At 44.9% G+C, this 19,619-nt stretch overlaps 1 protein-coding gene across 5 annotated transcripts in view; it reads left to right on the forward strand.

Moving 5' to 3' along the window:
- The first annotated feature begins 1,267 nt into the window (after positions 1–1,267).
- slc7a14a (solute carrier family 7 member 14a) overlaps positions 1,268–19,619 on the forward strand; it is a 67,078-nt gene continuing 48,726 nt past the window's right edge. For 3 of the 5 annotated variants that reach the window (XM_078410569.1, XM_078410568.1, XM_078410571.1), the window contains exon 1: positions 1,268–1,589. The gene's annotated coding sequence lies outside the window, so the exon portion shown is untranslated. Of the gene's footprint in view, positions 1,590–6,025; positions 6,063–19,619 lie in introns of all 5 variants that reach the window. The other 2 variants (XM_078410570.1, XM_078410567.1) reach the window with 1 other exon arrangement.

The raw sequence follows: 19,619 nt of genomic DNA on the forward strand, positions 1-19,619 counted from the left end.
GTCGTCTTCTCACAGTGCATTCTGGTGCCATCACTTCCCCAGGAAAACGGCACACACATACATGGCCATCCACGTAATCTAAAAGAAAATGGGACTCATCGGACCAGCCAACCTTCTTCCACTGCTCCAAGGTCCTGTTCCGACGCTCGCGTGCCCAATGTAGGCACTTTGGACAATGGTCAGGGGTCATCATGGGCACTCTGACTACGCAGTCCAACCTGGGGCTCCCAGCACACGCTCAATGCCCAGCCTCCAGCTGTCAACCGGCCCCACGGACAGAGTCCCAGAAACGCTGCAGCAATCCTCCTGCAGCCTGCTGACTCTACATGCTGGATGTGGCTGTGGAGAAATACAGGCTGTGTCTGTCTGTCTATCTGTCAGCCTGTCTGTCAGTCTGTGTCTTGTTCACAGTCTGAGTCTGTGTGTTTCTGTCAGGCTATGCAGCCCCATACGCAGCAAGGTGCGATGCACTGTGTATTGTGACAAATTCCTCCCATGACCTCCATTAAAATTTTCTGTGACTTGTGCCACAGTAGATCTTCTGTCGATTCGGACCAGACGGGATAGCCTTCGTTGCCCTCGCGCATCGATGAGCCTTGGGCGCCCAACACCCCATCGCCGGTTTGTGGTTCGTCCCTCCTCGGACCACTGTCGGTAGGTACTCACCACTGCTGACCGGGTGCACCCCACAAGCCTTGCCGTTTTAGAGATACTCTGACCCAGTTGTCTGGCCATAACAATTTGGCCCTTGTCAAAGTTGCTCAGGTCTTTACCCCTGCCCATTTCTCCTGCATCCAACACATCAACTTCAAGAACTGACTGTTCTCTTGCTGCCTAATATATCCCACCCCTTGACAGGTGCCATTGTAACAAGATAATCAATGTTATTCACTTCATCTGTCAGTGGTCATAATGTTTTGGCTCATCAGTGTGTGTATATATATATATATATATATATATATACACACATATAAATACTCACACACACATATATACATATACACACACACATATCAATACACACACATATACATACATATATACACACACACACACACATGTACATATACATACACACAGGTGCCCACATTCTGACAGAAACACACAAACTCAGACTGTGAACAAGGCACAGACAGGCTGACAGATAGACAGACAGACGCAGTGGGTCGGCCTGTATTTCTCCACAGCCACATCCAGCATGTAGAGTCAGCTGGCTGCAGGAGGATTGCTGCAGCGTCTCTGGGACTCTCTGTCCGTGGGGCCGGTTGACACCTGGAGGCTGGGCGTTGAGCGTGTGCCTGGAGCCCCAGGTTGGAGCGTAGGCGGCTCCGCCTGTCAGCGTGAGGAGGGCGGCGTTAGTTAGTTAGTTACTGCCCTCGATGTGCCGGCTGCCCTTTGACGCAGGACTGCTGCTGGAACCGGGAATTAAATAATGAATTGGCGCGATCACGTGAAGCGTCGCTCTGAAAATTCAATGTGCTGGCGAGACGAGATCGCCTCTCTCAAACTCCCCAGCCCAGCGACCCTGGAGACGGCCCGCAGAAAGGGAGACCGTTGCTGAAACAAGCCCCGTGGTGAACGGTTCGGGGGTGAGTGTGCCCGCATTTTTGCAAATCATTCCCCTCTTGTCTCTGTTGCATCCGCGGGTCGGTTGTGCGAAGCCCCGTCTGCCTGTTTAGAAAACCACGTAGTGCTGCCGTGGGATAGAGATAGGTGGGATAGAGATAGGTGGGATAGAGATAGGTGGGATAGAGAGAGGTGGGATAGATGTGTGAGACACAGGACATGGAGGTTTGGAAAGACTCAGCCCGTTTGCAGTCAGCAATGTCCCGGACAGCGAGCGCGTAGGGTTTCTCTGCAGGGAATGAAGGAGTCTGCATCAAGAAGGTGTCGTCATGGTCCGCATGGCCATGTTGCAGCTTTCTCTGCAAAAGTCCTCCAACACGGGGAGAAATTGAGCGATAATTTAGTTGGAGCCCGGCTCAGACAGCGGCGAGGTTCGCTGGCGGGACGCCGCAGTGTCACAGGTCAAGAAATATTATGGTTCACGAGATGTGATGCACTCACCTTTCTCTGGTTCCTATCTGTAATTCGAGGCTAAAACACAATGCAGATGCTGGAGACCAAACAAATAAAAACAGAGGCACAAGCAACTGCAGATGCTGGAGTCTTGAGCAAAACGCAAAGTGCTGGAGGAACTCAGCGGGTCGGGCAGCGTCTTTGGAGGGAAATGGACAGGCGACGTTTCGGGTCTGAAGAAGGGTCCCGACCCAAAACGTCTCCACAGATGCCGCCGGACCCGCTGAGGAATCCCAGCACGGGGTTTTGTAAATAAAAACAGAAGATGTTGGAAATGCTCAGCGGGTCAGGCAGCATCCGTGGGAAGGCATCGACACAGGGTTTTGGGTTAAATTTTCTCGCGATCCTTGCACTATTCGGAGGGTGCTGAATGAAAGCTATTGAATGAAACGAGTGTGAGGGAGCTGAGCACAATAGTGTTACCGAGCGAGTAGACAGACTCGCCCTTCTCTCCCAGTCTCCGCGGCCCGAGCGCTATCCGTGGTGCTGAAAGAACAGAAGGTAAACATTGCTCAGACATTGTTGGTCGCAATACTGGCGCACTTTGCCATTGTAATGTAAACGCTGAACATTAGCCAGATTCGGGTAAGGGCAGGATATGGTGTTCGTGCGGCGAGTGCCCCCAATATACAATTCAGCGACTTACTCCGAATTCTCATTGCAATCGGCGCCATTCTATGTTTGTGTATCACTTCACAACAGCCTGATTTATTCACAAAATGCTGGAGTAACTCAGCAGGTCAGGCAGCATCTCGGGAGAGAAGGAATGGGTGACGTTTCGGGTCGAGACCCTTCTTCAGTGAATAAATCGATTTGTACCAGCATCTGTAGTTATTTTCTTATGCTTCACAACAACCTGTTCCCTGGAAGTGTCAAATGTTTGAAAATCTATTCTATCCAATTCCCGAAAGAATAAACGATAATCACTGTGCTCGGCTCTGTGCTAATTAACATATTCACATTTTTTCCCAATTGTAAACACATACACAATTTTTACACGAAAATATGTGCACGCATATACATGTATTGTTCTTTAATATGTCACATCATATGTATGCTGTGTCCATATGCATAACAGTTACAAATAAAGCCAATGCTTATGTAATTATTTCAGTTTCAGGGCTCAGAGATAGTCCGCTCTTGACATTTCAAACTTCCCTTTGCTGCCCAGTCTTAACCTGTGAACTGAGCTAACTATTTACTGGGAGAAAGATCCAAGGGGAAATTTGAGGATGACGTTGCTGTTTCCCCTGCCCTCCGACCGAGATGTTCTTCAGCATAGAACAGGTAGAGATTGCCCACACACTGCCAAGAGATCTTTGGTTCACTCACTTTTAAAATATATTTGGACAGATAAACGGATAGGAAAGGATTAGAGGCATATGGGCCAAATGCAGGCAAGTGGGATTAGTGTAGGTGGGGGCATCTTGATTGGCATGGGCAAGGTGGCCTTTTCTGTACTGTGTAGCTGTGTGACTCTACAACGCGATGATATCCTGCCAATATCACAAACGTTACTCTTGAATCTGTAAGGCTTGCTGAACAAATTTCATCACGAAGCAGCCATCTTCAGATCCCTTCTGATTTATCTTCAGAAATCGTCCCCCTTATATCTGTGAGAATTGTTGCTAACTACTGCATATACACTCTGAGGCTCAGTGCTGGTGACAGGTTTTTTCTCTCCCTCTTGAATCATTACAGTTCCAGCTCTCGGTGAAATATTAGTGCCCTCCTGCACAGTGTCGTTCCATTATTACAGTGCAGTCATCCTGAATCTCAGCCCCCTTCCAAAGGCGATTACTTTACTACACTGCTCAGGGGCTGAGAGAGAAAATTGACCCATAAATCTCCAGTAAACACTTCAAGTTAACCCCCTTCTTCATTGGTCAATGTATTTGGACATGTGTGGTCAACACAGAGGACTTATGGTTAGAAATACACAATCTAATGTCATCTTCTAATTGCAAATTTCTTCTCTTTGTAAATAGAGCACAATGCAGACTTTACGTGTTGATGGGCAAGAGTTATTTTCATTCCATTTTCATTGCTTTATCAGTGGTGCATCAATCTAACAAGGGACAGGTATAGGTGGGAGTGGTGTTGCATTTGGTTGGGAGGTGAGATGGCACAAAGGTCTCTTCATGATCTTCAGACTTGGTGACATTTCGGCAGGTTAGATGAAACAGTCCATCTTCTCCTTCTGTCTGAAATCTGAGAAGGATCCCACCCCAAAATGTCACCTGTCCATTCCCTCCACAGATACCGCCTGACCCATTGAGTTCCTCCAGCACTTTGAATTTTGCTCAAGGTGCCAGCATCTGAAGTCCCTTGTATTTCCAGTTTTCTCCATCTTACCAATTATATGTTTGAAAATGTATCTTTCAACAGTTAAATGATTAAAACTGCATGAGGTGCAGCCTATCCCTTCAACAGCATGAAGATTGTTGCAACTGGAACATAATTTACAATAACTAGCAGGCTTCAAAACTGAATTTATCTTGTTCCTGAGTTATTTCCGTAATTCCTTCATTTTTTAATGATTTAATGTTATTCTGGTCTCTATGGATTTCAGGATGTTGGATACTTTTGATAAAAATTATCACTAATGGTAAATGTGGGAGCTGGTACATACATCTCCCTAAATTTAGATAGCGACGTAGAACTTTACAGCATGGAAACAGATCCTTCAGCCCATCTTATTCATGCCAAACAAGTTGGGATGGTTCCATTTGCGTGCATTTGGCCTGTGTTCCTCTAAACCATCCCTATCCATGTATTTGTCCAAATGTCATTAAAAGCATAATTGCATCCAATTCTTTAGCTTCCTCTGGCTGGTCATTCAAGATACATTCCCTCTTAAAATCTCTCTCCTCCAGCCTGTGCTCTTTAGTTCTTAGAATGTACTGTGGCCACGGTGGCACAGCGGTAGAGTTATTGCCTTACAACGCTTGCAGCGTCGCAGACCCGGGTTCGATCCCGACTATGGGTGCTGTCTGTACAGAGTTTGTACGTTCTCCCCGTGACCTGCGAGGGTTTTCTCCGAGATCTTCGGTTTCCTCCCACACTCCAAAGACGTACAGGTTTGTAGGTTAATTGGCTTGAGGTATGAGTGTAAATTGTCCCTGATGTGTGTAGGTTAGTGTTAGGACGGCACGGTAGCGCAGCGGTAGAGTTGCTGCTTTACAGCGAATGCAGCGCCGGAGACTCAGGTTCGATCCTGACTACGGGTGCTGCACTGTAAGGAGTTTGTACGTTCTCCCCGTGACCTGCGTGGGTTTTCTCCGAGATCTTCGGTTTCCTCCCACACTCCAAAGACGTACAGGTATGTAGGTTAATTGGCTGGGTTAATGTAAAAATTGTCCCTAGTGGGTGTAGGATAGTGTTAATGTACGGGGATCGCTGGGCGGCACGGACTTGGAGGGCCGAAAAGGCCTGTTTCCGGCTGTATATATATGATATGATATGATCATATATATGATATGATATGATAATGTGTGGAAATTGCTGGTCGGCACGGACTCGGTGGATCGAAAGGCCTGTTTCCATGCTGTATATCTAAACTAAATTAAACAAAATTCTCTACACCGGGAAAAATATATGTTATACTATTGCGTACGCTAATATGAGGCAATGGATAAATTGTAAATGGGACAAGTTCTTGATATACTGAGGGGAAAGTCATTGATGAAACAGGTAATCGCGGTTGGTGTCCTGCAATAGCTTCCCATGACTGTGATGAACAATCTCCAATGGCTACACTCAGCTTCCTTGGTGCTAGCCAGGACTCTCCTTTTTGGAAGATCTGTGCATTTGCTCCTTTTGCCACGTGTTTTGCAGCAGAATATTAATATAATTTATAATCAAATGTTCCTTAATGTCGTGACGTTAATCCCCACCTTTGCTCTGACATTCATCTCTTGCATTCATGCCTGAATCAAATTTGCAGAGAGGTTTTGGTGGATCCCAAACCAAGCAGGTATTTGGTGAGTAGATGTCTCTTTTCTGTACCAATTGATTACTATTTCTGTCACTTCATTAATGGCTGTGCTGCAGCAGAGAGGGTGTTTGGATTTACAGGCATGAGAACCTAAGGTAGACTCACCATTGTGAATTAGTGTCAGAGTAGCTGTGGAGAGGATTGTCAACAGAAATGGCTACCTCTGGCACACAGATACTTAACTTGAAGCTTGAATGTTGCCCATTAGCGATAATTATACCCCTACCCCCTCACTCATCCATTGGCAGAACTCCTTAGAAGTGACATTAAGGGTAATGGAACAAAGTTAGGTGATGGAATTAAAGTAAGTTTAGCTTAAATCAAGTGGAAGAGAGATGTGCTGAATGGTGAATGGTTATTCCTTCTCTTCTTACTCTGTCAGCCGCCCTGCCAATGTTTGAGAATTGTAACATTCTGGCGAATGATAATATAATATTGCTTTTTATATTAAGAGGCTGTTTGGCCCATTGTGCTTACGCTAACTTTCTGGTCTTGGTATTTGGTTTAATTTATGTCCTGTGTACTGAGATACAGTGAAAAATGTTGTCTTGTGTGCTATCCAGGCAGATTGTACCACACTTGAGTACAATAGGTAGTGCAAAAGTAAAAATAAAATTTAAAAAACTGAAGCAAACAGAAAATAAAGTGCAACAAATATTTCCTTTGCAAGTGTAGGCACAATTCCCCTTTTTCACAAGTAATTGCTGTCATGTTCAGTCTAAACTTTATCTGGCCCTGCTTTTTATCCTTCTCACTAGCCACTGTCTCAGATTGTTATAATCTATGTTGTGTATCTTAGAGCTGAGCTTTTCACCTGGTAATTTCTCCATCACAGAGAGAGTGCCAATTTTCAATTTCGGTATCACTGCCAGCCCACACGTACAACATCATATTTCCATCAGCTTCTTCCTCCATTTGCCCAGGTTCCTTAGCTGAGCTGCTTGTACACTGACTGACAGGGCAGCCACTTGACATGTCGCATCTCAACTCACCTGTTCTGTGTCTCAGTTCAACAATTATTTAATTTCACAGTATTCACTGTTTTCAATCTCCTGTGTCCTCAACCCACCCTATCAGTCGAACCTCTTATAAACCTGTCTGCCCCTACATCTCCACAGCCTGTGCTTCCTCCAGTATTTTGCCCCATCACTGTGGCGGTGTGGACTCAAACCACCTGGATTCTTGCCCAAACCAGTCTCCTTCATTCTACACCATTTATGATGCATTGTGACCCCTCTTCCCACTCTCCACTTTCCTAATTGAGTGTGGCCTCAACCACAATGCCATTATCAGTGTCTGTCACCAGTCCTGTTGGTTTCTTCTTTGTCTCGCTGTTATTCTAGATCTGATCATGCTCCTGTAAAGTATCTGATGATCAATGCCATGCAAGTCTGCTGCCATATTATTCCACAAGATCTTGTTCCGTATTTAAATATCATTATTTCGCATTTTAAATGAAAAACACCCAACAGTTTTAGGTTCAAATACAACATGATTCTGAACTCTGTGGAGAGCTGGATTGGAGTTAGGACTATAGCTTTGGTCCTGATTTTCTGATGCAGGTCCTCACTGGGAGCACAGGTGCACTATGACTATGACTGGGGTGATTATTGTGAAGACATTGAGTAACTTCCTGTCATTGCGTCCTACATTGAAGCAGTCAATTTCCCCACATTCTGTCCACTCTCTGTGGCTCCTGAACATGGTAGCCACAGAGAGTGTGGCTGCCTGTGAATGCCTGCCACCAGTACAGTGCTGCAGGGGCCCCACGCTATTGGAAGAGCTATGTTTCAGCTGGGGCATGATACCAAGCTCCCTTGGTCCTTTCAGGCAGACGGAGAAGATCCGCTGCCCAACCCATGAGAAAGAGAGCAATATCATCCCTTAACTTACACTGTTGACAATTAAGCAAAAATAAATGGCAGATGCTGGAATTCTGAGACAAAAAAAAAAGAGAATATATGAAACACTCAGCAGACCCAACAGGATCAATTGAGAGAGGAGTCAAAGTTTCAGATCAATGATCTTGACTCTGCTTCATTCTCCAATGATGCAGCCTGATCGATCATGAGTTTCTGGCATTTGTTTTGTTGTTTACATCTATCTCTATTATTCGCAACTGCTTGGAGTGAGGATATTAGTCACTGTTTTCAATTGAATAATGGACAATGCTCAGGTGAGAGGCAAATATCATTTGAGCAGCGGAACTTCTCAGCAATGACAATCTCGGACACGGAGAAACTAACACCCTTAATAGTTAATGATTCCACATCTCCTAGCTTTCATTTTCAAAATCTTTGGGTGCACCATTGACCAGAAATGCACATGGACCAACTAAACGTAAATAAAAATCAGTCTGAAGAATGGTCTCGACCCGAAACGTCACCCATTCCCTCTCTCCTAGATGCTGCCTGACCCACTGAGTTACTCCAGCATTGCGGGATACATAAATACAAGGGTTACAAGAGCAGATCAAAGGCTGTGTATCAGGTGGTGAGTGACACAACTCCTGATTCCCCAAGGTTTTTCCATCTACAAGTCAGACACATCCTGCATGCACTCACCACTTGCCTGGAGGAGTGTATGATTAGGAAAGATTGCGAGGGATATGCAACAAACAGACGTAAGTGGGAGAAACAAGGAATTGTAGATGCTGATTAATACCAAAAAAATGCAAAATGCTAGAGTAACTCAGTGGATCAGGCAGCATCTCTGGAGAACATGGTAGGTGACGTTTTGGGTCAAGCCTGAAGAAGGGTCCTGACTCAAAACAACAGAGATATTGCCTGACCTGCTGAGTTACTCCAGCACTTTGTGTCTTTTTTTGTGGGTAAATGGGACCAGTTTCGATGAGTCGGCATGGACGTTGGACAGAAGGGACTGTTTTTGTGCTACATAATTCTATGAGTACAGCTTCAACATCAATCAGGACAATCCAATGCAAACCATGCAAAAACATCCTTCCCTCCATCAGTAGCACACCAGAGCTGCATTGGTTGCCATCTACAAAATGGATTTCATACATTCACATGATCTTCCCTGATAGCCTCTTCACAATGACTATAACCAAGGGGGAGAAGGGGAGCACCTCAACCTGCATCTTCCCCTCTAAGTTGCACACTATCCTGACATTCATATATTGCCAGTTCTTTATTGTCTTTGGGTCTAAATCTTGGAACTCCCTGCCCAACCACATTGCAGGAGGACCTTCACCAGAAAGTCTACAGCAATTTAGGGGATAGTTCATCACCACCTTCTCAAGGATGATTGGTGTTGGGAAATAAACGCTGGCCTTGTCGGTGACATTCTCAAAATAATAATTTTAAACACTTTAAGTACTTTATTGGCAGGAAATATCACGGCATGACTTAAGGTTACAAAGAAATTTAAAGGAATTAAAAGTAACATTAGCAAATTTGCATATGACACAAAGCTGGGTGGCAGTGTGAACTGTGAAGAGCATGCTACGAGGATGCAGAGTGACTTGGACAGGTTGGGTGAGTGGGCAGATGCATGGCAGATGCAGTTTAATGTGGATAAATGTGAGGTTGTCCACATTGATGGCAAGAACAGGAAGGAAGATTATTATCTGAATGGTGTCAGGTTAGGAAAAGGGGAAGTACAACGAGTCCTGGGTGTTCTTGTACATCAGTCACTGAAAGTAAGCGTGCACGTACAGCAGGCAATGAAGAAATCTAATGGCATGTTGGCCTTCATAACGAGAGGAGTTTAGTATAGGAGCAAAGAAGTCCTTTTGCAGTTGTACAGGGCCCTGGTGAGACCACACCTGGAGTATTGTGTGCAGTTTTGGTCTCCTAATTTGAGAAAGGACATTCTTGCTATTGAGGGAGTGCAGCGAGGTTAATTCCTGAATGGCTGGACTGTCATATGATGAAAGAATGGAGCGACTGGGCTTGTGTACACTGGAATTTAGAAGGATGAGATGGGATCTTATAGAAACATATAAAATTATTAAGGGATTGGACACGCTAAATACAGGAAACATGTTCCCGATGTTGGGGGAGTCCAGAGCCAGGGGCCACAGTTTAAGAATAAGGGGTAGGCCATTTAGATGCAGAAAAACTTTTTCACACAGAGAGTTGTGAATTTGTGGAATTCTCTGCCTCAGAAGGCAGTGGAGGCTGATTCACTGGATGCATTGAAAAGAGAGTTTGATAGCGCTCTTAGGGCTAGCGGAATCAAGGGATATGGGGCAAAGGCAGGAACGGGGTACTGATTGTGGATGATCAGCCATGATCATATTGAATGGCGGGCTGTCTTGAAGGGCCGAATGGCCTACTCCTGCCCCTATTGTCTTTGCATCTATGTATGAAGCGTTCCATAGAGATACAATTTGTTTCTTTTCTCAAATATAACAGGAACACCACATTCATGAAATTAGCAGTGGTAATTACTCTATTGTCACATGTCCCTAGATACAGTGAAATGCTTTGTTTTGTGTATAATCCAGTAAAATCATTCTAAACACAAGCACAATCAGACATAAGTACAGGGGTGAAAGAATGGAGAAGATCTCTTCTGCGGCAGTACACAGAGTCACTACATTTCTGTAGCTTTCCAGTATCACGTTCTCAAAGATATCGAGTCTTATCTTGGCCTTTGTAGGTACATCTGAGGCAATGCCTTGTCCTTACTTTACAAAACAAACTGGAATGTGAGCAGATTGTGAGAATGGTTAATGTATCAACAAGTTCTAGCACAGTGCACGGAGCTTTCCCATGTGCCAAGGGACCAGACTGTCTGGTACATGACACAAGCCATCTGGATTATGTATCGGATGACTGTTCCTCACTGTAAACCATCATATCCAAGCTTGACCTCACCTTAGAACCTATAAATATTTATTTTCAGCAGCTGCTGAGCAGCTTTAGAGATGGAGGTGAAGGAACCCTGGGCTGCAGTTCAATGTAACTCAAAAGCACAGACATTACAACTGGATGCCAGCTTTATTCAACTGGTGCATCGCTAGCCTAGACAAAATGTTACAAGGTCAATCGACTGCGGTTTGAGGGAGCACAGTATCCCATGATGTACAATGCCTGTGCAAGTTGGAGCTCCCCTTTTGGGTGTCAGAACGCATTGCTTACAAAATAGTTGGAAGTGTTGCCAATTATACAGCAAGGATCTGAGCATCAGGAGAGACAGTGTTTCTGGTCAGCCAATACGATTTAGCTGCTGGGGAATGAAGAACAGAATGAGCTGAGTTTGAGTTTAGTTCATTGTCACATGCACCAAGGAAAAATGAAGACCTTTTGTTGCGTGCTAACCAGTCAGTGGAAAGACAATACGTGATTACAGTCGACCCACCCACAGTGTACAGATACACGATAAAGAGAATAATGTGAATAACGTTTAGTGCAGGATAAGTCCAGAATTAGTGAGAATGAGGGTGAATTACAGTGAATTAACTCAAAGGCAGCTTGAAGAGCTGGAGAAAAGATCAAGGCCGGCAACAAATGACCTCAGGCAGGGTGCTGCCCTGGTGGGCCCATTGTTGGCTGGGGAAGGTGTGATCTCACGAGGGAAACAATGTAGAGAACTGTGGAACTGGTAAAATGACTAAGTGAAGGAAGGGAGCGGGGGGGGGGGTGGGGGGGGAGAGAAGGGAGGGGAGGGAAGTGTAAGTAGAATTTACTTGAAATTAGAGAATTCAATGTTCACACAAAATGCAGGAGTCATTCAGTGGGTGCTTCAGATTCCTCCCACATCTCAAAGATGTGCAGGTTTGTAGGTTAATTGGCCTCAGTAAATTGCCCCTAGTATGTAGAGAGTGGATGAGAAAGTGGGATAACATAGAACTAGTGTGAATTGGTGATCAATGGTCGGCGTGGACTCAGTGGGCTGAAGGACCTGTTTCAATGCTGTATCTCTAAACTAAACAACTAAGTCTTCCCAAAGTTAGAAAAGGCGCTTTGAAACACGTCTATGTCGATGGTCAGTATGAACTTAATGTCCATCACTCCACAGAAGCTGCCTGGCCCGCTGAGATCCTCCAGCACTTGTGTTTTGCTGAATGTTCCATGCTGTATCTTTTGGTCAATCAATCAACTCTCTGGTGTGAATTGATGAATGGTTGGTGTACAACCTCGTGACAATCACAAAGCAGAGTTTGAGTTTACATTGCCATCTTTACAAAGCTAACGATGGAACAACAATTACCATCCAGGCTCCTGCAACAATTTTTCATTCACCATGAATCTCTGATCCGAGCAAACTGCTGGAAAACTAGTACATAATCTACGGCGAGGTTTCAGACACTGTTATTTCACCAATGCCTGGCCCTGTTGTGTTTAACCATGTATATAATTCCAAAGCTATCTGGGGCCTCATTCCAGTCACAATGCTGTTTAAAGGCCAATAACTGGCAGCAGAAATGGGTCCTAAATTAATCATAAGGGTTTAAATGGCTGTGCCTTCAGTAAGATTGAAGCAGCATTTAGTTGGAAATGGCAATTTCAACAATATATATATCCTGGTAGTTGTATTTTCACTTGGACCAAATAGAAAGGCTGAGTTTAGTTAAATTTTGTTTAGAGATACCGCAGGGAAACAGGCCCTTCGGCCTACCGGGTTTGAGCCAACCAGCGATTACCCCGTACACGAACACAGTCTTACACACTAGAAAGAATTTACAATCTTTACCGAAGCCCATTAACCTACAAACCGGCATGTCTTTAGAACATGGGAGAAACCCCATGAGGTCACAGGGAGAACATGCAAACTCCACACAGATAGTACCCGTAGTCAAGATAGTACCCGGGTCTCCGGCGCTGTAAGGCAGCAACTCAACCGCTGCGCTAATGTGCCATACTGAAGCACTGAGGGTGAACAACAGCTACATGGATAGCAAAGGTTTAGAAGGATATGGGCAAAACACGGGCAAAGGGAACTGGCTTAGATGGTGCAACTTTGTCAGCAAGAATGTGTTGGGCTGAAGGGTCTATAATATTTTAGGTTTAGGTTTATTTTTGTCATGTTTATATACCTGCATCTGCAGTTCCTTGTTTCTTAAAATATAGCTATTGGTTTATTGGTTTATTATTGTCATGTATACTGGGATACAGTAAAAAAACCCACTTTGTATGCATGCTTTCCAGTCAAATCACACCATACATGAGTGCAACAGGTGGTGCCAAAGAGAAAGGAAACAGATTGCAGAATATACAGCTTCTGAGAAAGCGCAGATTGAAAAAAGTGCAGCGTTCACAATGTGGTAGATTGGCAGCTCAGGAATTCATCCAATTAATCTAATTCATCAATTAGATTCAGGGGAAATTTAAAGGATGTAGAGTAAAACGTTGAGTGATTTTGACAAAATTGAAGGAAGCTGTTTCCAATGGCAGAGGAACTGATAGTAATTGGCAGAAAACTGATGCAGAAGCGGGGAAATAAAATTACCCAATGCAACAAAGTCTCCGGTAATGTGTTGCAGGACAATCGAAGGAGATTCAGTGGCGAAGATTCTCAGTAATGTGTAGAGCGGTGGGAAATAAAGAGGCGGGCCTGGGTCTAATGGAGAGCTCTGTTGAAGAACCAGGACGGACATGGTGAATGTACGTTCACCCTCTGTCCTCGGTATCCTCTGATCCTGATTAGACAATGGAAATCAAGAAAGGTTATTAATGACAGGAGTTTTCATTTCCTTTTGTGAGGCCAGGGGAAACAGCAAAGGCCATTTGGAGTTTAGACTTCAGAGATACGCCATGGGAACAAGCTCTTTGGCCCACCAAGTCCACGCCGACCAGCATTCACCCCAGACACTAGCAGTATCCTACTCACTAGGGCCAATTTACAATTTTACTGAAGCCAATTAACCTATAAACCTGTAATACTTTGGAAGGCGGGAGGAAACCGGAGCACCCGGAGAAAACCCACGCGGTCACAGAGAGAACGTACATACTCCATACAGACAGCACCCATAGTCAGGATCAAACTCAGGCCTTGCGCGCTGTCAGGCACCAGCTCTACCCGCTGTGCCGCCGGGCCGCCCAATTGAAAACACTTTTTTCCATAAGGCTAATGTTTACTCCGATGAGAAGCCCCAGATTCTCAAGCCCTCACTTACCTGTTACCAGTTTCAAGAAGGGTCCCGACCTAAAAAATGTCATCTGTCTATTCCCTCCACCAATTCTGCCTGATCCACTTGAGTTCCTCCAGCACTTTGTGTTTTGCTCTAGATTTCAGCATCAACAGTTCCTTGTGTCTCCATTCACTGGAGATTTCCAATTGGTGGTTGAATAATCACCACTTGATGGTCGTCTAGTCTATGAAACATCATTAAATGCTGCCATTGGTAATAAACTCACTCATTCAGATTAAAGAACTCTCCACAATTGTTGATGTTAAGTTGCCAGGGAGCAGTTTAGTCAGCCAATGTTTGTAGAAGTGGTTTATCTGATAATTAGTGCCACTCAGCAACTGTCTGTCCTTAGTCTCCATCCTGTTTAAGATTCTCTGCTGTTGCTTTCCTAAACTTCTCTTTGCCTTCACATTTCTGTGCATCTTAAGTAACAGGTTTAAAGTGAGAGCAGGCAGGTTTAATAGGAAAGTGAGGGCAACTTTTACATACAGAGAATGGTGGATGTATGAAACGAGCTGCCAGAGGAGGTACTTGAGGCAGGTACTATAACAGCATTTAAAAGAAACTTGGAAAGATACATGGATCAGAAATGTGAAGAGAGATATGGGCCAAATGTGTGAAAATGGATAGGAAATGTTTAGAGGGATATAGGCCGAACACAGGCAAATGGATAGGAAATGTTTAGAGGGATATGGGGCCAACGCAGGCTAGCTTACATGGGGATGGATACATTGAGCTAAAGGGCTTGTTTCTGTGCTGTGTGACTGACTCAGTAACAACTTGGGACAGCAGATACTGGAATCTGGAACAAAAAAGCATAATATATTCTTTACTTAGATGGAGAAGTGTGCACTATTTCTTCGAGTTTGCTGACAGGTATGTCGTTAAAATTAGAACGATGCCATCAGAGAGCAGTGATTCTGTGTGACCTATTTTTGTTCCTCTCATCCACGTGCGTAGATTGTCCAGGGGATTGCGTGGATGTGCGCACAGGTACTCATCAGGTGTGGACAGCACCTTGTCCACAACTGGCCTTGTCCACGATGCCTCACTCCCAGATTGATCGTTCTGCTCTGTTGTAAGATGTACAGGGGACTCAAAAGGCAGACACACAGAGAACGTTGACAGCAACCCAGAGACTTTGCCCTGAGAGAAGGCAACTCTGACTGTATGACCAGGCCAAGAGTTTAGAGCAGCTTTTCAAAATCTCAGCAACCGAGTTGAGTGAGTGACGTCTTCTCCCCTCTCCCATCAGGCAAAAGGTATAGAAGTGTGAAAATGCACACCACCAGAATTGGGGACAGTTTCTTCCCAGCTGTTATCAGGCAACTGAATCATCCTACCACAACCAGAGAGCAGTGCTGAACTACTACCTACCTCTTTGATGACCCTCACACTATCCTTGATTGGACTTTGCTGCCTTTACCTTGCACTAAACGTTATTCCCTTATCATGTATCTATACGCTGTAATTGATCGATTGTAATCATATATTGTGTTTCTGCTAACTGATTAGCATGCACAAAAGCTTTTCACTGTACCTCCATTGTCATATTGGCATGTGACAATAAACCAAACTGAATCACTAAACTGAAATCATTAAACTGACGTCAGGCGTGCCAACTATTAATAGAATGATCCTCAGTTGCCTGCTCTTGTTTCTGGGGATTCTACCCAATTAATGAATTCGACCAGTCCCTCTATACCTATCAATTTATGCTGCTATGAATCAGCCTGACTGAACACTGAGCTGTCCTTTTCCAGTAAAGGAATTGTTTTTTAATAAATGCAGATGCCGGAGATCTGAAACAAAAATAGGATATGCAGGGAAAACTCAGCAGGTCAGGCAGCATCTGCAGAGAGAGGAGAGTGGAACGTTTCACATGTCAATAAATCATCTTTGACTTGAAACATTACCTCTATTTCTCTCTCCGTAGATGCTGCCTGACCTGCTGAGTGTTTCTACCATTTTGATCTGATATCTCTTTCCATACTTGTTTTTAGTTTTTGAGTCAAGAGGCTGTATTGGCATTTTTAAAGCGGGTTACAGTGGATAAATCCCCAGGTCTTGACCAAATACATCCTTGGACCATGTGGGAAACTAGGGAGGCCTGTGCACTGATATTTATATCATCATTAGCCACAGGTGAGAAATGGATAGGAAGGGTTTAGAGACCAATGGGCCACATGCAGGCAAATACAGTCACACATCATGGAAGCAGACCCTTCAGCCCATCATGCCCATGCCGACCAAGACGCCCAATCTACACCAGTTCCACCTTCCCATGTTTGGCCCATATCCCTTGAAACCTTTCCTATTCATGTACCTGTTGAAATGTCTTTTAAATGTCGTTCTTATACCTGCCCCTACTGCCTCCTCTGGCATCTCCTCTGGCAGCTCCTTCCTTATACCCATCACCAACTGTGTGAAAGCGTTGACCCTCTGGTTCCTATTATATCTTACCTCTCACACCTTAAAATGGGACTAGTCTGCTATGCCAACCTGGACAAGGTGGGCCGAAGGGCTGATTCCCGTGACTCTATAATGATGACTTTAATTGGTTTCTTCGTTGGGACAGACACCGATAGAATAATCTAGGTTCCTTTGCTCGTCAATTCTGATGGCAACACCATATCTTTCTCCCCAACTCACCATAATAGGGAGAAGTGGGCTCCAGGGCAGTGCTCTTAATCACCAGAAATTGGAGTAATAGTGTGGAGAGACACAGAGCTGGGGGAGTGGAGGTCTGAATGGAGTGGGAGGTGTGTCAAAGGAAAGAGAGAGATAAAAGAGAGAACATTGGGCCAAGGAGGAGAGGGAAATTGAGTTAGAAATTGGAGAGAAATGGAAGGAGAAAAAAATGAACAGGAGGAAGTATCATTGGGACATGTGAGAGGAAAGTATGTGGTTTAAGGTGGGAAAGAGGAGAGCGGGTTGGGAAGAGAGTGCAGAAATTAAGGATTAAAGGGGAGAGGAGAGAGGCAATGAGAGCTCCGTGAGGGAGAAATCCATGCTTCCTTATATTTCATAGAACATAGGACAGGACATCATAAGATTAAGTCCTTCTGGCCCCCAATGTCCATGCCAATCTACTCCCTTCTGACAGTATGTGATCCATGGTCTGAAATCCTCCAATCCCTGCATACACATGTACCTATCTAAAAGCCCCTTAAAGGCCATTATTGTACCTGTCTCCATCACCACCCCTGGCTGGTTCCAGATACCTTTATGTAAAAAACTTGCCCTGTACATTTCCTTTAAGCTTTTCCCTTCTCACCTTAAAGCTATGCCCCTCGAGCTTTTGAAATGTCCACCCTGGGAAAAAGATCTGACTGTCTACCTTATCCATTATAATTTTACATATTTCTATCAGGTCACCCCTCTGCCTCTGACATTCCAGAGAAAACAATCCAAGCTTGGCCTTATAGCTAATACCCTCCAATCCAGGCAGCATTCTGGTAACCCCCCTCTGCGTTAACTCCAAAGCCAGTACATCCTTCCTGTAATGGGGCAAATTGAACTGCACACTGTACTCCAAATGCAGCCTGACCAAAGTCCTTTAAAGCTGCATCATGGCTTCCTGACAAGCACCTTCCTGTCTCATTTCCCCTCTACCACCCTCTCATTGGCTTGTCTAGAAGGCTGCTGCCTATGTCCTGACTCACCCGTCACCTCTCCTTATCGATAATACTCTCCAATCCAGGCAACATTCTGCAGCCTCCCCAGAGGCTCCACATTCTTCCTGTAATGGGGCAACCAGAACTTGTTCTCCCCTCCATTCTGTGCAGGTACCTGACGTTCCCCAGAGAAAGTTCCTTTTGAGTTGGTCCCAGAGTTATCTCAGGGCCCCTTTCTGTCCCTCTCTGCCATGGGGCAGTCTAATGGTGCTCACGCAGTTACAGGGCGAACATACAAACTCTGTACAGACAGCACCTGTAGTCAGGATTGAACCCAGGTCTCTGGGGCTGTGACGCAGATACTCTACCACTGTGTCACTGCGCCATCCCTTATTTATTATAATACAGCATTTCAAAGGCGGTTGTAAAAGACTTTGGAGGGTTTCTGAGTTCTGCGGGGCTTTATATACTTCAAAAGACTTTGTTTTGATTCTGCTGCTAATGAGATCCTTTTGTTCATTTCCAACGATGGCTGTGAACACAATGGGACCTCCCACTGCCAACCAAGCCTGACTCAGTGCATCGCCCGTGGTCAACGTGCAGTCACTCACATAAGGAGCCTGAATTACTCAGAGCACAACAGGATCCTGAGCCACAATGAGCTGACTCAAGAGTAGTGAGCCTTGTTGATTCTTCAAACACTTGCACGCACGTCAAAGATGCATGCCTGTGCACATGTGAAGGCACGCAAAATGCACCAAAATCACACACAATTTAAACACACACACTAAAACACAGACAATAGACGATAGGTGCAGGAGTAGGCCATTCGGCCCTTCGAGCCAGCACCACCATTCAATGTGATCATGGCTGATCATTCTCAATCAGTACCCCGTTCCTGCCTTCTCCCCATACCCCCTGACTCCGCGATCCTTAAGAGCTCTATCTAGCACTCTCTTGAAAGCATTCAGAGAACTGGCCTCCACTGCCTTCTGAGGCAGAGGATTCCACAGATTTACAACTCTCTGGCTGAAAAAGTTTTTCCTCATCTCCATTCTAAATGGCCTACCCCTTATTCTTGAACTGTGGCCCCTGGTTCTGGACTCCCCCAACATTGGGAACATGTTTCCTGCCTCTAACGTGTCCAACCCCTTAGTAATCTTATATGTTTCGATAAGATTCCCTCTCATCCTTCTAAATTCCAGTGTATACAAGCCTAGTCGCTCCAGTCTTTCAAAATACGACAGTCCCGCCATTCCAGGAATTAACCTAGTAAACCTACGCTTCACACCCTCAATAGCAAGAATATCCTTCCTCAAATTTGGAGGCCAAAACTGCACACAGTACTCCAGGTGCGGTCTCACTACGGCCCTGTACAACTGCAGAAGGACCTCTTTGCTCCTATACACAGACAGGTACAATTATCCATGCAGTCATACGGAACCATGTACAAATGCTCTCAAGACACAAAACACGCAATAGACACAGATACTCAAGCAAACACACATACAACAACGCATGTACTCACAAATAGGCACCCTCATGCGAAAATCTTGCAAAACCTTAAAAGATATTTGGACAGGATGGATAGGAAAGGTTTAGAGGAATATGGGGCAAACATGGGCACGTAGGACAAGAGTAGATGGGGGCAAGTTGGGCTGAAGGGCCTGTTTCCATGCTGTATGACTCTGAGACTCTATGTGTGTACATTACATGCACATCTACTCAACCTGCTGGGATACAAACAATGTGTTGAAGTGCTGGAGTGTAGTCCACGAAAGTTACCACTTAGCTTGAAACCTAGATTACATCTTCTAATGCTTCT

This window comes from Rhinoraja longicauda, chromosome 13 (genome assembly GCF_053455715.1).
Source record: "Rhinoraja longicauda isolate Sanriku21f chromosome 13, sRhiLon1.1, whole genome shotgun sequence".
Taxonomy (NCBI): Eukaryota; Metazoa; Chordata; class Chondrichthyes; order Rajiformes; family Arhynchobatidae; genus Rhinoraja; species Rhinoraja longicauda.